General features: G+C 40.2%; 1 long non-coding RNA gene across 1 annotated transcript in view; it reads right to left on the bottom strand.

Moving 5' to 3' along the window:
• The window catches only part of LOC115023605 (uncharacterized), an 87778-nt gene extending 82389 nt beyond the window's left edge, over nt 1-5389 (bottom strand). The window contains exon 1 of the long non-coding RNA XR_003834026.1: nt 5334-5389. This is a non-coding gene — a long non-coding RNA (uncharacterized LOC115023605). The remainder of the gene's footprint in view (nt 1-5333) is intronic.
• Between the last annotated feature and the right edge of the window lie 611 nt (nt 5390-6000).

Below are 6000 nucleotides of genomic sequence, written 5' to 3' on the forward strand. Positions count from 1 at the left end.
TGGAAGTTACCAACCATAATTTATTCAAGCCTTTCTCTGTGTTAAAGAGTATTTGTCAGACTACTACTGACAAGTGATTCACATAGCCAATTACATGTGATGTGCTGCCCGGGGGGGAAAAAAAATGGTAAAGCATCTAAAAGGAAGTGAAAAGTTAGCGTTCCTCAGTATCTTGTGGCAAGCCAAGCCCAGGAGAAGAAACCGCAAATGAGGGCAAGGACAGCCCACACACACAGGCAGGGAGACGTGTCTTCTCTGGCTGGAGTAGAGTGACAGAGGGCTAAGTGAGCATGACCATCGAGCAGAGGTAATAGCATTACGGTCTGCCAGTCAGCAGGCAGTGCAAGAGATAGAAGAACTGAATGGGAAGCACACAAGGGCAGGAAACTATTACATGAGGCCACTCAGAATGCAACACCTAAGAACAGCTCACATGGCTCTCAGTTATGATGTCAACTTGTTTTGGTCTGTGAGCTCAGCGCTATTGAGATGAGGGTTTGCCTTTTGGTCCGGCTGGATGTAGCATTGCTTCACTAATGTCGCCCTCAGGCATTATCTATCTATCTATACATATATCTATCTATCTATCTATCTATCTATCTATCTATCTATCTATCTATCTATCTATCTATCTATCTATCTATCTATCTATATATACATATATCTATCTATATATCTATCTATCTATCTATCTATATACATATATCTATCTATCTATCTATATATATATATATATATATATATATATATATATATATATATATATATATATATATATATATACACATATATCTATCTATCTATCTATATATATATATATATATATATATATATATATATATATATATATATATATATATATATATATATATATATATATATACACATATATCTATCTATCTATCTATCTATCTATCTATATATATATATATACATATATCTATCTATATCTATCTATCTATACATATATCTATCTATATATACATATATCTATCTATATATACATATATCTATATATCTATCTATCTATCTATCTCTCTATCTATCTCTACATATATCTATCTATCTATCTCTCTATCTATCTATCTCTCTATCTATACATATATCTATCTATATATACATCTCTCTCTCTCTCTCTCTCTCTCTCTCTCTCTCTCTCTCTCTCTCTCTCTCTATAAATATCTATATCTATATCTCTCTCTCTCTCTATCTTTGTATCTATCCATCCATCTATCCATCTAGTTCTATACAACATCTGATTGTGTATCAATGATGTTCAATGAACACAAAATACTCGCAGCACCAATGTGAAAATAAAAGCCCAGCAGGAGACACCCCCCCCCCCCCCCCCCCGCGCCACAGCATTCATTGCATTGCTTGCACAACAACTTGCCACATGACGGCATGAACTGCAGCAGTCCTTTAGTTATTCCTGTGTGTAAAGACAGTTTAGAGCACAAACGTGGATTTGAATCACTTGCTGTCAGGCAATGCATTTCTTGCCAAGCTCTCAAGGATTATTCCCAGGTAAGATTGTCCCCTGCCATCTTTTAGCCAGCAGCGCTCCCATTTTATAAAGTGGTGGCAACATTTTGCAATTCTCCTACGTCTTCCTTTTGAGTGATATTCCCAAAACTACTCGCCAGGCCCGCATCAATCACTGCTGGATGGGATTTGAGCAACAGCTAGTAGTGAGCGGGGAGACTGGTCTGCTTTCTCACGCTGCTCTGCTCCTACACGGTGACCCCGGGAGCCACAGCCGGCGCTGCGAGCTACATATCCGCTTTTCTACAAATCTTTTTTCTCCCATTAATTATGTTTTAACATATTTGCTGTTGTGGCTCACACACACTTCTTCTCCTCTGCCTGCTGCACCTCCCTGGAGAGGAGAAGAGTAAGCTGTAATTATGGTTTATAAACTTCATCCAGGTGACATAATCAGGGCACGTCTGAGACGCCATGGTTGTCATAACAGCTGCTAATGAAGTTATAGCAGTCTTTTCTTTTGCATTGCATATTTCTCATTCTGTGCTTGTTTATCAGATGACCCGATGCACACAGTTTTAAACTACAGTCACTGTATTTTTATACATATAATGAATTATAAAGAATACACTATGAGAAGAGTGCAAATATTGCACAATGCTCATCATAAAGGTGCCTCTGTGCACCTAGGGGAGAGCAGCGGCTGAGTATTTACCGTGAGGTGCACCTTGATTGCAGTCCAGGGCATCGGCAAGCCGAGTAGCCGACTCCCAGGGGCCGCTTTATAATGAGGAAGCGCTGTCGGATAATTAGATACACCTGACGCAGGCATTTTCAGGAAATTTTGATTCATCCCAAAATAAAATGTCTGTGCCTGCCAACATGAAAGCAGAAAAAATATATCCCGCTGTCACATTGCCTCTCCTCTCATGGTGGCAATGTTTTATTTATTTATCCACATCCTAATGCTCTTGGATGAGGCGGGCTTCGTTTTGTGCTAGCTGATGCATTAGCTGCCAGAGTTTCTCATCCCATGCAGCCAAGACTCCCATGGCTGCATGGCACCAGATACCATCTCACTCTGAACAGCAATACATACCGCTGCTCAGAAAGCTGCGTAAATATGTGTCACATAACTGAAGTGGCCGGTCACAAGTGTGTATTATTCATCGAAGACAATGTGTTTCCTTAAGTGTTTTGGAGACTTAGTGGATGTTCATGCAACTCATCAGACATTTCATGCAAACACTGCAAGCGATGCATGATTTATTAAATTCATTTAGACACCTATACCCACGCACATAAACACCGTCTTAAATGTAATGTCTTAGCTGCTGATTGGAAAATGCTGCGTGAGACGAAACCCTCTCACCTGTGCTGTTTATTTATCAGCCACATGGCTCCAGTCATAAATCAGACTCTCATTAAGTTGTTAACAACAACTTTTGCCTTCTAAAGGAGACATCGATGCTATTAAGCCTGATGTATGTGATGCAATAGGAAGGTGAAGCATGGCAGGCTGCTCTTGTTATCTAATTGAGAGATTCTCTTTGTGTTACTGCAGGTGATCAGGATGTAGTCACATGATATGTGTCACCTGGTAGCTGAGGATCAGGTGTTTGTGCAGGTCAACACAACTGTAAAATCATCCATTTAAAGAGAGACTGTGTAACTTTAGCTCAACTGTGGCTGGTTACACAGCCGTGTCTAGCTAAAGGTTGCTAACATTAGCCACCAGAAGATACCCGACGGAGTGTAATTAAACTTTTCATTCATCATTTGGAAGAGAAAGAAAATGTTATCTTGGAAGCTTTTGCTTTAAGGCGAGACACATTGTTTCTTCTTTTATCATAAACTGCTCAATTTGGAAGTGTTTGGGCGATTTAGGTTCAACACGTCTTCTGTCAGACGAGTGGAAACAAAACTTCCAAAATCAACATTCAGGAGTTTATTTGACTAAATGTGTCTGTAGATTTATCCTAAGGGTAGCATTACATAATGCCTCATTTGCATATTAAGATGTATAATTATTAATGTAAGTAATCATCTAAACAACCTATTAGTTAAAAGATGTTCCCTATTCGCCTGTTAAATACAATATGGATCTACACCTAATCATTGTTGGCTGTACTGTTACTTCTAAATCATAAATATAGATACAGATAGATATAAATATAGATATAGAAGATATCAGGATGATACTTCTCATACCTCTGCAGCAGTGTTTCTGTACAGTTCATGTCTGGCAGCAAACATGATTTGAGTTTGATCACATCATTTGGTCTGGAGCATGTCGTCTCCTCGAGTTCCCTGGCCTTCCTTGCATCACTGCTGAGCAGTAAAACAAATGCAGCTATGAGAAGTGTCACAATATTTCATGATTGAGGTTTAAATTGCCATCAGTTTCTAACTGCACAGCATTCACACTGCAGGGCAAAGGCAATGCTATTGACCTATACAAATGAAATCTTGTAATATTTAAATATATCGCTATGGCATTTGAATGAATTATAGGATGTCGGTGAAGTGTGTGTGCTGCACAGGAGCACGGCTGGTTGTATCAGTGAGCTATTGCTGAGTTCATTAGTGCTTTCCTTCCTGCTTTTGCTTTCTGTACCTTGAAGCCATCACAAAGTGGCCAACAATATGGCGCTCCTCTGTAATACTCTATTATTCCCCGTTACCTAACTTCACTCTGACAGCAGCAGGACTTCTAACCCAGGCTCAGTGATGCATGATTTAAAACACATCTCAGCGGTGGATTTTTCCCTCTCTGTTTGACTTACTGTATTGTTATTGCCTAAAGGAAACTTTTGTCCGTATTGTACAGTTGTACTGGGTGAAAGCTAAAAAAAACAATGTAGCTTTGCCTCGGCTCTAACATGACAGGAGCTCACAAACTGATGGATTCCGACAAAAGACGAAGACAGGAGGATGTTATGCTGAACGAACAGTACACTGGGCTGGACACAGTATCAGGAACATCTGTACGGTATAATACGTCTGCAGCAGCAACTCTACCCACAGCCTTACATTTTTCATGAAGCTGAATTCAAAGAAGAACAAATATGCATCGGCTACAGAAAGTGCACTTGGAGGCAGAACATATCATCTTCACTCCGTGCATGTTAGCACAGCTAGCTTAAATCATGACGTGTTCCCAAAGAGCAAATGCCAACTTGATCTTACATCCTGACCTTTTTGTAAGCCACATGTACTGCATCATGGCGTGGGCCTTTTCTTATCTCCATACATGCTTTAGCTGTGGTATTATAATATTTAAGAGGGAACTGGTATGTTGAGTGTTGGCATTATAGTCTGCAGGGGACATGGAGGCAACGGAGAAAACACAAAGGCATAATGCAGGCGAGCTGGAGCCAGGGTACTCTGCACAGTTCGATGCTACTGCCTCTAACCGACGTGAACAAGAGAAATCAATTAGACCTACTCGGTTGCTATCCGAGGGACTTCCACGATGGGAAAGGGTAGAATCAAAGTGTTTGGAAAAAACAAATAAAGAAAGTAACAGAAGAGGAAAGTGAAGTGGAATGGCAGTTTGTTGTCCTCTTTGTCAGATCAGCCGCCTCTGACCTCATGATATCATCCTTTGTCTCCGTCTTCATCCCAGACGTGCTTATAATTCCACACAATTTCCGTCTCTTAACCGCGACGCAAAGCCCTCTCTCGTTCTCTCCTTTCACGTCAGTAATGAGAAAAAGGAAGGCTGGCAAAAATGTTCCTTACAAGAATCTTTGTGATGAAGCCTTAGCTTAGTTTTACCTGCGGACGCTGTAATCTCTGTTTTCCCAGCAGCTTTCACATTCACACTTTTATGATTATATTCATACCTCAGAGCCATTGCAGCAGTCACTCGGAGGTCACTGAACAACATTTCCTTTCCACACCATAATGGCCGCCACAGTTTTGTTTAGCTGAAAAGAAAAGGGCAAACAAGTTGGAGGGTGTCAGATAGTTTTAGAAGTTGTATTTAAACAGGGTTTAGTTTGAGAAAACAATTTGGTTTTATATTAGAAGAGTCACTAAGGCCCCTCAAGATTAAACGATTGTTCATATTCAGAATGAAATAGTATTGTGGTAGGATCAGTGAGGCTATGTATCCACAGCATATCATTTATTAATTGTATTTTACAGCCAGTCTCGCTGTAATTTAAAAATATATGCAGTAACACAGAATCCTGTTTCCAAACTGGACTGAATACACATTTAAATCTTTGTGTGGATTTCCAGAAGAAAAAGATTTTTGCATAACTGGCAGCGATGATTCAAAGAGATAAGCCAATTGATGCTTGATGCATTTTTCATTGAATGGAGCTCTGTGCTGTAAATACTGAGGTTGGGAGTGCAACGCATGGATTCCACAGGACCCAGAGCCCCCCCCATCTTTGATCAGACTGAAAGAGGACATGTGATCAAGCCCCGCCTCAGACATTTACTTCAAACACCTGACAGGCTCATCGACTCTCAGGCTGGGAGGGTGTAATCTCGACTATCGAC

Source organism: Cottoperca gobio, chromosome 18 (assembly GCF_900634415.1).
Source record: "Cottoperca gobio chromosome 18, fCotGob3.1, whole genome shotgun sequence".
Lineage (NCBI taxonomy): Eukaryota > Metazoa > Chordata > Actinopteri > Perciformes > Bovichtidae > Cottoperca > Cottoperca gobio.